We start from the raw sequence: 16,054 nt of genomic DNA, 5'->3' as shown, positions 1-16,054 counted from the left end.
AGGGGAGAAAGTATCTGTCAGACATAAAGGGAGAGAGACTGGCTGCCTAATAGACAGATGGAGAGACAGACAGCTAGTGGTAGAGAGACAGACAGATGGGACTAGTGTCTGGGATGAGACATACACATGGCTCATACACATGCTTTTGTAACATGCGTTGTGGTTCGGAGTGTGTTTTTGTGTTTTGTTGAGCTCAGAGGTGCGCTTATTGAGCAGACACAGACCAGTGTATCAGCATTTGGTAATGAGGATCTCCCTGGGGCAAACACGCTACCATATGCTCCTCGAAACACCCCTTACACATCATCCCTAACGCCCCAGCCTGCTCTCGCACACCCTCCAGATGTGCGCTTGGCCAAAACATGATGCTGTCAAGGAGGGTGGAGGAGGGGAACATGGGGGTGGAGTGACCCATGACCTAAACTGTAGATATTGTATCAGATGCATGATTATGTGCATCTGGGAGTGTGGTTTCCTCTCTGCTGTTTTTGACCAGGGTCTCTCCACTCCTCTTGTAGGAAGAGAGGTTGCTTTTATTGCAGAATATTAGAAAATGTTGATATTTTTCTAAAAGAATAGCGGTGTAAGCTGTATTAACCAAACGCTAGCTGTGTTTAGTTTGCTGTTGCTATGGTTACCATGTGAAAGATGCTTCTGGTTAACATGGTGTACACTAATACAAATGATCATTTAGAAATACACCAAAATATCAGTCTCTTCCTCCACAGTAAAATGGGAAATGAGCCAATCAACATCTTAATCTGGATTGATTTAAACCTGGAGGCCACGCCCTCTTCCCTCTTCCGTTATCTCACATGCTCTTGTTCAGGCGCTCATGCTTTCTTTCAAGTTAAAAGTAAAATATTTTGAGTTCATTCATGTTGGATTTAGCTCATGTGAGACAAGTATACACAGAACAGGCATAACATTATGACTACCTGCCTAATATTGTGTGTATTGTGCTGACCCATCATGCACTGTGTATTCTGAGACCTTTCTATCAGAACCAGCATTAACTTCTTCAGCAATTTGAGTAACAGTAGCTCGTCTGTTGGATCGGATCACACGGGCCAGCCTTCGCTCCCCACGTGCATCAGTGAGCCTTGGCCGCCCATGACCCTGTCACCGGTTCACCACTGTGGACCACTTTTGATAGATACTGACCACTGCAGACCGGGAACACCCCACAAGAGCTGCAGTTTTGGAGATGCTCTGATCCAGTCGTCTAGCCATCACAATTTGGCCCTAATCAAACTCGCTCAAATCCTTACTCTTGCCCATTTTTCCTGCTTCTAACACATCAACTTTGAGGACAAAATGTTGCTGCCTAATATATCCCACCCACTAACAGGTGCCATGATGAGATCATCAGTGTTATTCACTTCACCTTTCAGTGGCCATAATGTTATGCCTGTTCTGTGTATATGTTTGTCCTGTCGTCTTGGTCAGTGTCAGTCATTATGTTTATATACATGTTGACGTAACGTATCTGTAACGTAGGGGATGGACGCCGCCGATGGCGGGGATCGAACCCGGATCTCCGCCGTCTGCTCGATCGCCGACAGTAGCTGATCAGACCCAAACGTATGTGCACTGCTTTTATTTAACAAAACAAAACTTAACACGACTACTTTAAAAGTAACATGGAAACTTCAACAAAACATGACTATAACATAAAAGTCTAGATAACGTGGCGTTCGGCCACCTGGTGGTCTGACAAGGAACTGTTCCAGTAACTCCTGACACCTAAATTATGTAGCATGATTCAGATTTCTAGATAGAAAGCTGTTTAACGGGAAACAGGAAAAAACATAAGTAAATATACGCAGAGATCACTAGTCATTAAATAGAGCCTGCTAGATTTTTTTTAAGAAGCCCAGACTTGAGGCTTAAGGGCCTTGCTCAAGGGTCCAGCAGAGGCAGCTTGGTGGTCTTGGGAATTGAACTAACAACCTTCCGGTCAGTAGTGCAATATCTACCATTTTATAGCAGTGCCTCAAACCTCAGAGCAGGCTGGAGCACGGTTCGGTCTAGCACATCCCATAAAGGGAAAAAGGGACATGGGTCTAAGCTTGTCTTGATATTGATTTCCCCCCCCCCTGCTTGCAATGTACCATTTTAAAAATGGTGACAAATGATAAATCTTACAGAAGCTCCAGCCCAAACAAGAGCATGGGACTATTTCCTCTCTTTCACGTTTGAGGAAACTGTCGAAAAACATGTTTAAGTTTGGCATTAATCCCTTTGACAATTGAGATGTTTAAACGGCTTCATGACCGACGTTTTCTCTGTTGATCTGCCGCTCAGAGTGTTTAAACATGGCCGACTGGTGCACGAGGAAAAGAAAACAGCGTATTTCTAATTAATCGTTACTATTAATACTGTTTGTAAAGCACTAGATTTTTTTTTTTCCCTCATTCGGTTGACTTTATGAAGTGTAGTGTTTGAACATTCCAATATTTCAGTGGTATCTTTTTAATAAATATAGTTAACTATTGTTAATTATACACAGATCAGGCATAACATTATGACCAGGTGAAGTGAATAACACTGATGATCTCCTCATCATGGCACCTGTTAGTGGGTGGGATATATTAGGCAGCAAGTGAACATTTTGTCCTCAAAGTTGATGTGTTAGAAGCAGGAAAAATGGACAAGCGTAAGGATTTGAGTGAGTTTGATGAAGGGCCAAATTGTGATGGCTAGACCACAGAGCATCAGAGCATCTCCAAAACTGCAGCTCTTCCCAGTCTGCAGTGGTCAGTATCTATCAAAAGTGGTCCAAGAAACCGGTGATAGGATCATGGGCAGCCAAGGCTCATTGATGCACGTGGGGAGCGAAGGCCGGCCCGTGTCATCCGATCCAACAGACGAGCTACTGTTGCTCAGATTGCTGAAGAAGTTAATGCTGGTTCTGATAGAAAGGTGTCAGAATACACAGTGCATGATGGGTGACTGTGCAAAAGGGGGACCAACACAATTTTAGGCAGGTGGTCATAATGTTGTGCCTGATCGGCGTATAAAGCAGCACATCAAGGGAAACCAAGCGACAGGTGAAAGGGCGTGGCACCGTCCACCTGGGAACAAAAGTGATGCATAAATAAACCACTTGCCAAGACGCCCTGGTGGTCTGGCAAGGAAGCGTCCCAGTAACTCCTGACACGTGGCTAAATTTCTACTGGATATCCAGGTGAAGAGCTGAAGGGAAATTCACAGTGATTAAATGACGCAATTGAACACAGAGCACAGAGAAAAGTAAAATAAAGAAACTGTTTAATGTTCTACTATTTTCCATGTTGTAGATTTTTCACCTCGTATTTTTGGGCTTTGGTTTTGTTTTTGTCCTTCTGTGCCTTCTTGTTCTTCCTCTTTTATATATTTTGTTATTATTCTCAGCGACCCTGTTAGCTAAATTGGTTACACAACACAGCCATCGTTCCACATCAGCATCTTCAACCCGAGATACAGTTCCCCAAGAAGACCTGAAGCTCTTTATTTCCCCGTCTCTCTCTCCCTCTCTCACTTTCCTCCAACATCCTGGATTCATTTGCTGTGCTTTTTTAGCATTTAGTTCACATGCTCCCGAACGCACTCATGTGTGGACTCCTGGCTAGTCGAGCAATAATAACGCTGTCAAGTGTAAATATCTCTGTCTGGATATCACTCTTGCGGTCGTTTTCCGATTATTGGCGTGAGCCGAGCAGCAGAACCAGACATGAGCTCAGTCTCAAACACCAGAATTTTAGAAATGCTAGAATGTCAGCCAAAAAAAAAAATCCCATGATTATTTAATGAGCTGAAGAATATACACTGATCAGGCATAACATTATGACCACCTGCCTGATATTGTGATGGTCTGCTGAGTCATGCACCTTTCTATCAGAACCACGTCCAATCAGGACGTTTTCCATAAAGGGAAAGTCTTCAGCTGTCCTCCTTTATTCTTGTCTTCTTATCCCCCTGTCTCTGTCCTCCAGTCTTCTTGTCTCCTTATCCTCCTGCCCTCTCTTCCTGTCCTCCTTTCCTCTTGTCTTCTTATCCTTCTGTCCTTTTTTCCTTTCCTCCTGTCCTCCTTTCTTCCTGTCCTCCTTTCCTCTCGTTTTCTTTTTCCCCTGTCTGTATCCTTCAGTCTTCTTGTCTCCTTATCCTCCTGTCCTTTCTTCCTTTCCTCCTTTCCTCTTGTCTTCTTATCCCCCTGTCTCTGTTCTCCAGTCTTCTTGACTTCTTATCCTCCTGTCCTTTTTTCCTTTCCTCCTGTCCTCCTTTCTTCCTGTCCTCCTTTCCTCTCGTTTTCTTTTTCCCCTGTCTGTATCCTTCAGTCTTCTTGTCTCCTTATCCTCCTGTCCTTTCTTCCTTTCCTCCTTTCCTCTTGTCTTCTTATCCCCCTGTCTCTGTTCTCCAGTCTTCTTGACTTCTTATCCTCCTGTTCTCTCTTCCTGTCCTCCTTTCCTCTTGTCGTCTTATCCTTCTGTCCTTTTTTTCTGTCCTCCTTTCCTCTTGTCTTCTTATCCCCCTGTCTCTGTCCTCCAGTCTTCTTGTCTCCTTATCCTCCTGCCCTCTCTTCCTGTCCTCCTTTCCTCTTGTCTTCTTATCCTTCTGTCCTTTTTTCCTTTCCTCCTGTCCTCCTTTCTTCCTGTCCTCCTTTCCTCTCATTTTCTTTTTCCCCTGTCTGTATCCTCCAGTCTTCTTGTCTCCTTATCCTCCTGTCCTTTCTTCCTTTCCTCCTTTCCTCTTGTCTTCTTATCCCCCTGTCTCTGTTCTCCAGTCTTCTTGACTTCTTATCCTCCTGTTCTCTCTTCCTGTCCTCCTTTCTTTATCCTTCTGTCCTTTTTTTTCTGTCCTCCTTTCCTCTTGTTTTCTTTTTCCCCTGACTGTATCCTCCAGTCTTCTTGTCTCCTTAACTTTCTGTCCTCTTGTCTTCTTTTCCCCCCTGTTGGTGTTCTACAGTCTCCTTGTCTCTTCATCCTTCTGTCCCCCTTTTTTCTTGTCCTCCTTTTCTTATGTCTTCTTATCGCCCTGTCTCCGTCCTCCAGTCTTCTTGTCTCCTTATACTCCTGCCCTGTTTTCTTCCTGTCGTTTTTTCCTCTTGTCCTCCTGTCTACATGTCCTTCTCTTTTCGTATCCTCCTGTTTTTCTGTCTTTCCTCTTGTCCTAATTCCTCCCTGCCTCCAAATCAGAAACTTTTTCAGTCTTCAGGACAGAGGACACTGCAGGATGGTGGTCTCTCAGTAACGTTGCAAGCTATGGGTTTTTCAGTGTCTAAGAAAGCAGAGAGGCTGGTAAGGGAATGACTGTTTATAGCTGCTATAACTTGAGCTTCTATAATTGTATTTTTTTTTTTTTTAATAGCGTTCTAATCTAGTACTCTAGAATATTTTTGTCATTTAATGAAGCCGTAGGCACGTTTGTATATCGCTGTACATCGCTGTATGACTTGTAGGCTAGGTGTGTCTCTTATAACCTAGTCATTACTAACCTTTAAGAAGCTATTCATTACCAGCATTCTGTAAAGGAACCAAGAGGGCTATTAGTCCCCACTTCTACTTAACACAACCTGAACCCTGTGTTCACACAGACAAGTGAAAGTCCACTGATGGGGATCACTTCCTGTTTCTGCGTAGCTGTTCTGTCGGTGTCCTCCAGTCTTCTTGTCTCCTTATCCTCCTGTCCTTTATTCTTCCTGTCTTCTTTTCCTGTCATCTTCTTGTCCTCCTGTCTTCTTGTTCTCCCGTTTTTGTCTTCCTGTCCTCCTTTCTTCTTGTCTACATGTCCCACTGTTTTCTTATCTTCCGTTTTTTGTCATCCTGTCCTCCTTTCTTCTTGTCTTTTTATCCAAATTCCTCCCAGCCTCCTTGTCCTGTCTTCTTGTTCTCCAGTTTTTATGTCTTCCTGTCCTCCTTTCTTCTTGTCTACATGTCCTACTATTTTCTTATCCTCCTGTTTTTATGTCTTCCTGTCCTCCTTCTTGTCTACATGTCCTACTGTTTTCTTATCCTCCTGTTTTTATGTCTTCCAGTCCTCCTTTCTTCTTGTCTTCTTATCCAAATTCCTCCCTGCCTCCTTGTCCTCCTGTCTTCTTGTCCTCCTGTCTTCCTGATGACTGTTTACAGCACCCACAGGCCCCTGTTGTCTCTCATGTCCCGTCTTCTACACCCACTCTGATTTTTGTTTTCAGGATAACAGAAAAATCTATGGACAATTCCAACAGCACCAGGTTTCTTTCTAACAGTTTGACATCTAGATTAAACGTGCGTATTGCCCGGGCATTCAGTCAGTTTAAAGTCGGCCTCTCCCTTTTTTTTTAACGATAATGATCGTGATGGACGCTTTGGGACTGCAGCACTGGCTGCACACAGCACTTAACATCAGCTCTTCTGACATCATAACGACCAAGTTTTATAGCCCCAGACGAGTTGTTTGTATTTCTCAGCAAACGAATGCTCTTAAGCTGAAGATTATGAGCACTGACATTCTTGTTAGATCCAAGTCGTCGTGGCACCGAGCGGACTTTGAGCTCTAAGTCATCAAGGCTGTGCCGACTGAGTGCCGGAATCGGAGCAGGAAGTAGAAAAACTAGCAAAGAAGCTGCTAAATGATTGCAGTATCCCTGACACGTGGCCGAGTGGTAATACTGATAGTAGAGAAATGAACAGGGAGATCTTTGATGTATAGTACAAGGTGTTTTTGTCCTTTGTCCTCATTTCTGGTTTCTCTCTCGGTCATGTATGAGAAGTGACCTTTGTCTTTATGGCCTTACTTCATAAATCTTAATAGACGGTGTGGAAAGGTTTGGGGCTATGTGAAATAATTACAATGATATTCCTTTTTTTTAAAAAATGATAAGATTACATCTCCTCGCATCTCCACATCCCTACTAACAACCGGGTTGTCACGGCAACCTGTTTCTCACCCTCATCCACTTTCTTGCTTGGTTCTTGTCCCCTGGACTTTGCAGAGACTTCATAGGTTTAAGCTTTGACCTGAACATGGCATGAAAATGACCGATAACAGAAGCTGTCACGTTCCTGCCTTGAGCAGAGACAACGAGGAAGTTCACAGTTTGCCTGTGGGTTCTTTTAGTTCTACATTCGTTATTAATTAAAGACTCGTGAACAAATGCTTTCATTATAAAGCCCATGGCCTTTTTTCCCCCCTCTCTCACTCAGGGTGTTTGCACTTTTTATTCAAATCCTGCATCGATACTGTGATTGTTTTGGAGGACCGGTTGACAATCGCAGGTTTGCTTTCACGTCGAAGAATTCCTTTCAGATTCCTTTCGTGGGTCAGTTGCACGCATCCATATGTCCACACCAGGTTTTGCACAAACAGGCTTGCAAATCAGTCAGATCCTGGTTTATGCGTTTACTTAACAATGCATAAATAAAACTAATCAAACGAGTAGGAGATGCCATGTGGGCTGGGATGATGTAGATTTTTTTTAAGCTCTCAAAGATGATACACTATGTTGCCAAAAGTTTTGGGACATCTGCCTTTCCATGCACATGAATGTAATCTGGAGTTGACCCGCCCTTTGTAGCTATAACAGCTTCAACTCTTCTGGGAAGGTTTTCCACAAGGTTTAGGAGTGTGTTTATGGGAATTTTTGACCATTCCTCTAGAGGCGCATTTTGTGAGGTCAGGCACTGCTGTTGGACGAGAAGGTCTGGCTCACAGTCTCCACTCTAATTCATCCCAAAGGTGTTCTATCGGGTTGAGGTCAGGACTCTGTGCAGGTCAGTCAAGTTCATCCACACCAGACTCTGTCATCCATGTCTTTATGGACCTTGCTTTGTGCACTGGTGTGCAATCATGTTGGAACAGGAAGGGGTCATCCCCAAACTGTTCCCACAAAGTTTGGAGCATGAAATTGTCCAAAATGTCTTGGTATGCTGAAGCATTAAGAGTTCCTTTCATTGGAACTAAGGGGCCGAGCCCAACCCCTGGAAAACAACACCTGAATTCAATGATTTGGAGGGGTGTCCCAAAACATTTGGCAATACTGTGTATCTTTGCTTCAGTCACTTGAAGGCTGGTTTTAGAAAGCAAAAACTTTAATAACCCTGCCTAAAACAGGAAGTAATGTGACAATCCTAGCTTGTTAGGAAGCTAAGGTCACACCCACAGGGTCAGCACTCATGAGTCAAAGAGGGTTAAGAGCCTTGCTCAGTACAAGGCAGATTGGGAGTGCTGGGGCTTGAACCTCTGCCCTTCTGATCAGTAATCCAGAGCCTTAATCATTGAGCCGGTGTTGCTTAAATGGTCCGTATTGGAAGGGAAATAAACTCTATTAGCTTCCACACCTGTTAATGTAGTTGAATTGAATCCTGGACCACCTTTTTTTAAGATGCCCAGGGACAAGTTCCCAGGTGTGAATTCACACTTGTACTGAACACCTTAAATGACAATAAGCAGCCAACAGACTGCCTTCTCCCTCGGTTTATTTAGCAACATCCTACATCCAATCACTCGAGTATATTTGTTCTACTTCGTGATTTCGTGTTAGACTCCACTGATGCACTATATTGCCAAAAGTTTTGGGACACCCCTCCAAATCATTGAATTCAGGCGGTGTTTATCAGGATTTGGGCTCGGCCCCTTAGTTCCAGTGAAAGGAACTATTATTGCTTCAGCATACCAAGACATTTTGGACAATTTCATGCCCCCAACTTTGTGGGAACAGTTTGGGGATGACCCCTTCCTGTTCCAACATGACTGCACACCAGTGCACAAAGCAAGGTCCATAAAGGATGAGTTCAAGTTCCTCCACAGCAAACTCGTTCGTCTTTATGGTTTGTGCACTGGTGCGCAGTCATGTTCGAACAGGAAGTTGCCTTCCTCAAACTGCCAAAACTGCTATTTTGGCAATACAGTGTATCTGATTACACCCTTCACCCTGCACTAGTAAGTGTAACTCAGTCCCTCAAAGATTTTGCTTCAACAGTCTCAGTTTCTCCTTGAGGATTTTTTTTGGGGATCGTCGAAGTGACAGTTTGACGAAATTTCCAGCACTGGTTTCTTCTTTTAAACCGCCATCACTGAAGACAGATATGTAATTACTTTCTGTGATAGATGTATTCGTGTTCGACACACGTGAACGGAAGAGAGCTTTGACTGATAGCTCGTCGTGATGATGTCACACCAAGTGTCTTGGCCTGAATCTGTGTAAAATCCTTAGAGCTAAAAAGCTCTAAAAAAGGTCTAAAAAAGGAATTTCGGGGAGATGTCAATGTTAATTTCTGGAAGGACTGCTCAGAAAATCAGCATGCTACAGCTGAGATCTTTAAAGGAAGGGTTTTTAGGTCTCAGTTAGAATTAAAGGGGTATGTGGTGGTGGGTTTTTTTTTATTATTATTATTTTGGCCGGTCTTGGGGATTCTCTGCAGGCTTGGCTCTTGTGACTTAAATCCTATGCCAGTCATTCATTATTTGTTGGATTAAGATATTAAGCAAACACAATATTGTCATTGTGGACACAAAATCTAGCACTTGAGAGGAAGCGCTCAAATGTTTTGGCGAGTGTTTAGTGATGCCGAGACAAACTCTGTCCCAATCGCGAGGACAGCTGTCTCGTCAGGGAAGGCAGCATTGCATGTGTCCGTCTTGGACAAGGCCGTACTGTGATTGCGCTCACTGGACGAGAGCTTCATGAAGGGCGGCAGGCTGAACGAGGGCTCTGTCTAGAACTGTTGTGGTCTTATATGTTGTATGGACACCATATAGAAGTTGTAAGTGACTGGAGATGTTTATTTATAGTGTTTTATTGCAGTATGACCTTGTTAATTAATTACACGTTAATTGATTTTGATATTATTCATGTCAGGTTCGTGCGTTTCTGGCTCTCAGGTAACTTGTTGGAAGCTCAAACAGTCAGTATGTTCATTAAAAAAGGAGTAATAGTGTAATAATATTCATAGATTTTCCACTCAAATGTTTCTATATTCAAAGTAAATGTTGATATCAAACCCATTTCTGCTCCTTGTGATGCCCCAAGTGCTTGTTCATAAGCATCTAAAATGTGAAGGTGTTTATCTACAACCACTAAAATTCCATGTAAGGCTATCCAACAGAGGGGAAAACACACATCTCACACTGAAAGCCAACAGTCCTGACTCATTCTATATCAGACTGGCAGTTATGAAATACTTCATTTGTTTATTCGGTCAGTACCAGGGTTCCTTACATGTTCATGGTTCATTGTGCAATCCCTCTGCTAATCAGAAATTCAGCATTGCAGGGCATCTCAGGTTCACCTGAGTGAGATACACTTTCCAACCTTACTGTATCTTTCTCCTTTATGGTGTGAGCAGTGTCCAGTCTTTTCTGTGGGTGCAGGTTTTCAATCTAATCAAGCAGGAGTCACACCCGATTCCACATCAAGCCGAGTCAAGAAGCTTTTATTGTCCTTTCAACCACATATAGCTGACGCAATACACAGTGCAGTATGGTGCTACATAACAAAACATAAGGCTACAGAACACAGCACAGAGCTACAGAACACATCAACGGAGAGCTACAGAACTCATCAACGCTTAGCTACAGAACACATCAACGCAGAGCTACAGAACACATCAACGCAGAGCTACAGAACACATCAACGCAGAGCTACAGAACACATCAACGCAGAGCTACAGAACACATCAACGCAGAGCTACAGAACACAACAACGCAGAGCTACAGAACACATCAACGCAGAGCTACAGAACACATCAACGCAGAGCTACAGAACACATCAACGCTGAGCTACAGAACACATCAACGCAGAGCTACAGAACACATCAACGCAGAGCTACAGAACACATCAACGCAGAGCTACAGAACACATCAACGCAGAGCTACAGAACACAACAACGCAGAGCTACAGAACACATCAACGCAGAGCTACAGAACACATCAACGCAGAGCTACAGAACACATCAACGCAGAGCTACAGAACACATCAACGCAGAGCTACAGAACACATCAACGCAGAGCTACAGAACACATCAACGCAGAGCTACAGAACACATCAACGCAGAGCTACAGAACACATCAACGCAGAGCTACAGAACACATCAACGCAGAGCTACAGAACACATCAACGCAGAGCTACAGAACACATCAACGCAGAGCTACAGAACACAACAACGCAGAGCTACAGAACACAACAACGCAGAGCTACAGAACACAACAACGCAGAGCTACAGAACACATCAACGCAGAGCTACAGAACACATCAACGCAGAGCTACAGAACACAACAACGCAGAGCTACAGAACACAACAACGCAGAGCTACAGAACACAACAACGCAGAGCTACAGAACACAACAACGCAGAGCTACAGAACACAACAACGCAGAGCTACAGAACACAACAACGCAGAGCTACAGAACACAACAACGCAGAGCTACAGAACACAACAACGCAGAGCTACAGAACACAACAACGCAGAGCTACAGAACACAACAACGCAGAGCTACAGAACACAACAACGCAGAGCTACAGAACACACCACAGTGCTACATAAAACTACATGGTGAGGTGCGTGTTGGGTGAAAACGGCGATGAGGAAAGAGCGTGGCTTATCTTATCTAACTTTCTTTGACTTTATTTGCAAAGTATAAAAAAATTCCCTGATCGGTTGTTTCTAACATTAAATCTATCTATCTATCTGTCTATCTATTTGTCTGTCTGTCTGTCTGTCTAGGTAGCACTTGAGAGATAGATAAAAAATACAAAATGCATGATTTATATATTTCCCTTGATCATATACAGTGGAATCTCGGCATAGGAATTTAATTCGTCCTGGAGGAGATTTCTTAAGGTGAAAATTTGTATTGTGAAACGAATTTTCCCATAAGAAATAATATAAATGCAGATAATCCATTCCAGCCTCCCACAGTGAAGCAAAGATACACTATATTGTCCAAATCATTGAATTCAGGTGTTCTGTTTCTGTTCCTGACCTCACAAATGTGCTTCTAGAGAGGAATGGTCAAAAATTCCCATAGACACACTCCTAAACCTTGTGGAAAGCCTTCCCAGAAGAGTTGAAGTTGTTATAGCTACAAAGGGCGGGCCAGTTCCAAATTGCATTCATGTGCACGTAATGGCAGACGTCCCAAAACTTTTGGCAATATAGTGTAGCTTGTTATTTGGCATGAACATGATTTTCAGCTATATTTGATGTTCTGTATAGTGTTTGTTTGAGTCTTATTTGAGACTAATGATTTGAACATAATCCACTAGAATTGCTGCTGGGGTTTGCAGTAGTATTCTTTCCATAGTGTATAAACAAAATTCGTTTTGTCAAAGTTTTATAAAGCAGGTGTGTAGTCAGATTTGGTCATTAGTGTCTCAGTGTGTAGTGACCAGTGCCCCAGACTCAAAGAAAGTCGAAGAAAGCCATATTACCACGGGTCCCGGATAACCGCTGAACAAGCTAATCAGTGAAGACACACCTGAACAAGCTAAGGTTCTAGGGTTTAAGCTAAAATATGTAGGACACCCGCTCTCCAGGACTGACGTGACCTACCCCTGCCATATACTGACTCATGACCTAGGGAGCTAGCAAGCTGACTGCGATGCAGCTCGTATAACTATATACCTAATGGTAAAGAAAGGATGTTTAAAAATAATACTAATGGTGGACAAAATCTGATCATCTTCGAGGTGGGAGAGCGGAGATGTTCCCATGAGGTCAGAGCCAGGCTCTGTTACAAGCTCTGGGTGAATAGGTTGAAGAACATATCTCAGTTACAGCGTGTAGCTAGGGCGTGTGTGTGTGTGTGTGTGCGCACATTGTGTATCCACAGCAACTCAAGCTATTGTGTGTATTCAGGGCCCAAACTCCCCATTCCCCCGCAGCGCTGCAGCTTTGCTCTGTAATTTCCCAGCATGCACAGCAGTTTGCATTATTTAGAACGTCGCCGTGGTGATGGGTACTTCTGAGTGCTGGGCTTTTTTTGAGGGTGGAGTCAGACAGCTGGTGGATGGAGGGCAGCTGTGGCAGGGATTCCCTTCATGTTTGCAGCATGTGTGTGTGTGTGTGTGTGTGTGTGTGTGTGTGTGTGTGTATGCATTATAGCAAGTGAGCTTGCATTTTAATCTTCTGATTTCTGATTTGTTCATTTCTATAGGACCAGATTCTGTTTTTTTTTTGTTTTTTTTTGTCTATCTTCTTTTTCATCTCATTTGTCTTTGTCTTATTCTTTGTCCTCCTTTTATTCTCCTTTGTTTCCATCTTCTTTTTCCTTTGTCTTTTTTTATATATATTTTTTCTTTTTTTTGGTTGTTTATATTTTTCATCCTCTTCGTTTTCATCCTTCTTCTTTTTCATCATCTTTCTATTTTTATTTGAATTCTTGATCTTATTTGTCATTCTTTAGTATTCCTTGTCTTCATCCTCTTCTACGCTTTCATTCTACATCTTATTTTCCTTCTTCTTCTTTTTCTCCTAATGCATCTTCTTCGTCTTTTTCTTTGTCTTTGAAGAGAAAAAATACAAAGAAAAAGAGTAAAACATTCTCCTTATTCCTCATCATCCTATTTTCCCTCTTTGATTCTTTATCTTTTTCCTCTTCTTTGCCTTTGTCTTCGCTTTCATTGTTTTCGTACGTCTGGACTCTACAGATGAATTAAGGCTTTAAGTGGTCGTGTGTGTGTCCACTGAGCACACAGAGGATATAAGTACGCTGATGTGTGTACATGTCAATGTGTACACCAATATAATTCTGTTTGCTGTAAACGCTTAAGTTTTAGGAGTATGTGATTTGAGACAAGGCTCCTCTGCTTTGTGTGTGTGTGTGTGTGTGTGTTGGGGGGGAATAATGAATCTCAGCTGAGAGGGAGTGGTTCTGCAGAGAAGTCACACACACACTGTGTACGTACACACACACACACACACACACACTACCTCCCATTAACTGTACTGTGTACACAAGGACAAGGGTGTGTGTGTTTTGTAGTGTGTAATCACGGCCTCAGTCTGTCATTACTGTCAGATGCTTATTACACTAGAAGAAGGCAAATTGCCCTCTGAGAGTCTGTTCGGTTGCCTGATCCGGTTACCTGATCACACAGACGGTGTGTTTACTGACATCCGAACCGGAGGGTGATTGTTTCTGCAGCACTGGTGTCGCTTGAGCAGACTCGCTCGATTCTTTCGAACCATGGTGCATGATCAAAAAACACGCATGAAGAGCATCACTGCTACTATGTTCTCACAGTGTTACCCTGCCACTCATATGAAACTGTGGAAATGAATGAACACTCACACAGGTTACTTTACTTCCTGAACAAGAGCAGGTCCAGTTCACGGGAGTGGTGACACAGTTCCAGCGAAACTGAGCTCTCACCACTTTCTACAGAGAGTCTCGGGTTCGGTACCACAGTGTGTGCTTCACTGTCCTGTGTGCTGTTACAGGTTATTAAACAACGACCGGTGGTGTGATCAATCATCATTCGCTCAACAATCTCAATTTCTTTTTTCTTCAGCTTATCAGTTTAAAGCAGCGATGTCCAGTCTTGTCCGGAAAGAGTCAGTGTGGCTGCAGGTTTTCATACCAATCAAGCAGGAGCCACACCTGATTCCACAGTTGATCTTGACTTCCACTAGACTCAGGTGTGGCTTCTGGAATGAAAACCTGCACCCACACCGGTCCGTTGTGGATAAAATCGGACGTCCCTGTTTACAGAAACCCCACAAAAGACAGGAAGACTCGTTGGTTTTTTTCGTATCGTTGTATAAAGCAGAATATTCACCTTAAACGCTTCCTGTCCACTCTGCACCTGACGCTTTGTAAAAGTCTTCGCGCAGGAAATTGAAACGCTCTTTCTGTCGAGATTATTTTGTGCTTCAGTTTAAGAGTGTCGAAGGATCTCCCCACGTGCACCGTGAACGAGCATTAAGCCGCGATCGAATTACACCGCAGGAGGAGAGGATCCCAGACGCACGGCTGCCGGAAACACAAGACGCCGGCAAAGCAGCCGCTTGGCACCAAAGTGGAGAATTAGTGAAGATATAGCCTGAGGCTGATGGAAGGTGTCACGTCGTTGATTTTGCTGCCAGGATCTAACGGACATCCAGCTTTTTATGCTTCAGTATAATTTATGCAACGTTCCTTCCTTCCGTTTAAAATCTTTCATTGTTTTGCTTTAAGCATCAACACGGTGCTTAAAAATGAAATCACTGGCTGTAAACATGGAAGATCATTGTAACATCCTTATGAACCTTATATTAAAAAGTAAGACCTTCCCCTGGCTTTCTGAATATAAGGTTTCATCTGTAGCTTGTGGAATTGTTTTGGAATTAAGCACAACAGCTTCACCGATGGTTGTAAGAAAAATACACAGTGATATGAAGAAGGCTGGGGCTGATTTCTTTCTAGCTCAGACTGTAGGTTTGGTGGTAACTGAAGTGGTTAAGGCTTTTCAAGGCTTGTTGATCAGAAGATCTGGGTTCAAGCCCCATCACTGCCAAGCTGCCACCGATGGGCCCTTGATCAAAGCCCCCAAACCCCCCCCTCCTGCTCCAGGGGTGTTGCATCATGCCTGACCCTGTGCTCTAACCCCAATCCTCCAAGGGTATGATATACGAAGTAAGAATTTCACTGTGCAGTAATGTATATGTGACAAATAAAGGCTACTTAACTTTTTCAGTGACAGTCGTGTCAGGTGATTTGGGATATTTTTTACTCACACATCCATAAAAACACAACTGATATGGTGTAATATACAAGGTGTGTTTATGGGAATTTTTGACCATTCATCTAAAAGCGCATTTGTGAGGTCAGGCACGAGAAGGCCTGGCTCACAGTCTCTGCTCTAATTCACCCCAAAGGTGTTCTATCAGGTTGAGGTCAGGACTCTGTGCAGGCCAGTCAAGTTCCTCCACCCCAAACTCACTCATCCATGTCTTTACTTAACCTTGCTTTGTGCACTGGTGTGCAGTCATGTTGGAACAGGAAGGGGTCATCCGTTCCTTTCACTGGATCTAAGAAGCCAAGCCCAACCCCTGAAAAACAACACCTGAATCCAATGATTTGGAGGGGTGTCCCAAAACTTTTGCCAGCATAG

At 43.4% G+C, this 16,054-nt stretch overlaps 1 protein-coding gene across 3 annotated transcripts in view; it reads left to right on the top strand.

Moving 5' to 3' along the window:
* Positions 1–16,054, top strand: part of pak1 (p21 protein (Cdc42/Rac)-activated kinase 1) — a 61,391-nt gene that overhangs the window by 2,874 nt on the left and 42,463 nt on the right. Inside the window, exon 1 of one of the 3 annotated variants that reach the window (XM_058387975.1) lies at positions 1,501–1,584. The exons of 1 other annotated variant lie outside the window; for it this stretch is intronic. The gene's annotated coding sequence lies outside the window, so the exon portion shown is untranslated. Of the gene's footprint in view, positions 1–1,500; positions 1,585–11,497; positions 11,519–16,054 lie in introns of those variants that run through there. One more of the 3 variants, XM_058387976.1, reaches the window with a different exon arrangement.

Source organism: Hemibagrus wyckioides, linkage group LG04 (assembly GCF_019097595.1).
Source record: "Hemibagrus wyckioides isolate EC202008001 linkage group LG04, SWU_Hwy_1.0, whole genome shotgun sequence".
Classification (NCBI taxonomy): domain Eukaryota; kingdom Metazoa; phylum Chordata; class Actinopteri; order Siluriformes; family Bagridae; genus Hemibagrus; species Hemibagrus wyckioides.
The sequence above is the reverse complement of the archived record's forward strand: the minus strand, read 5'-3'. Positions and strand labels throughout refer to the sequence as shown.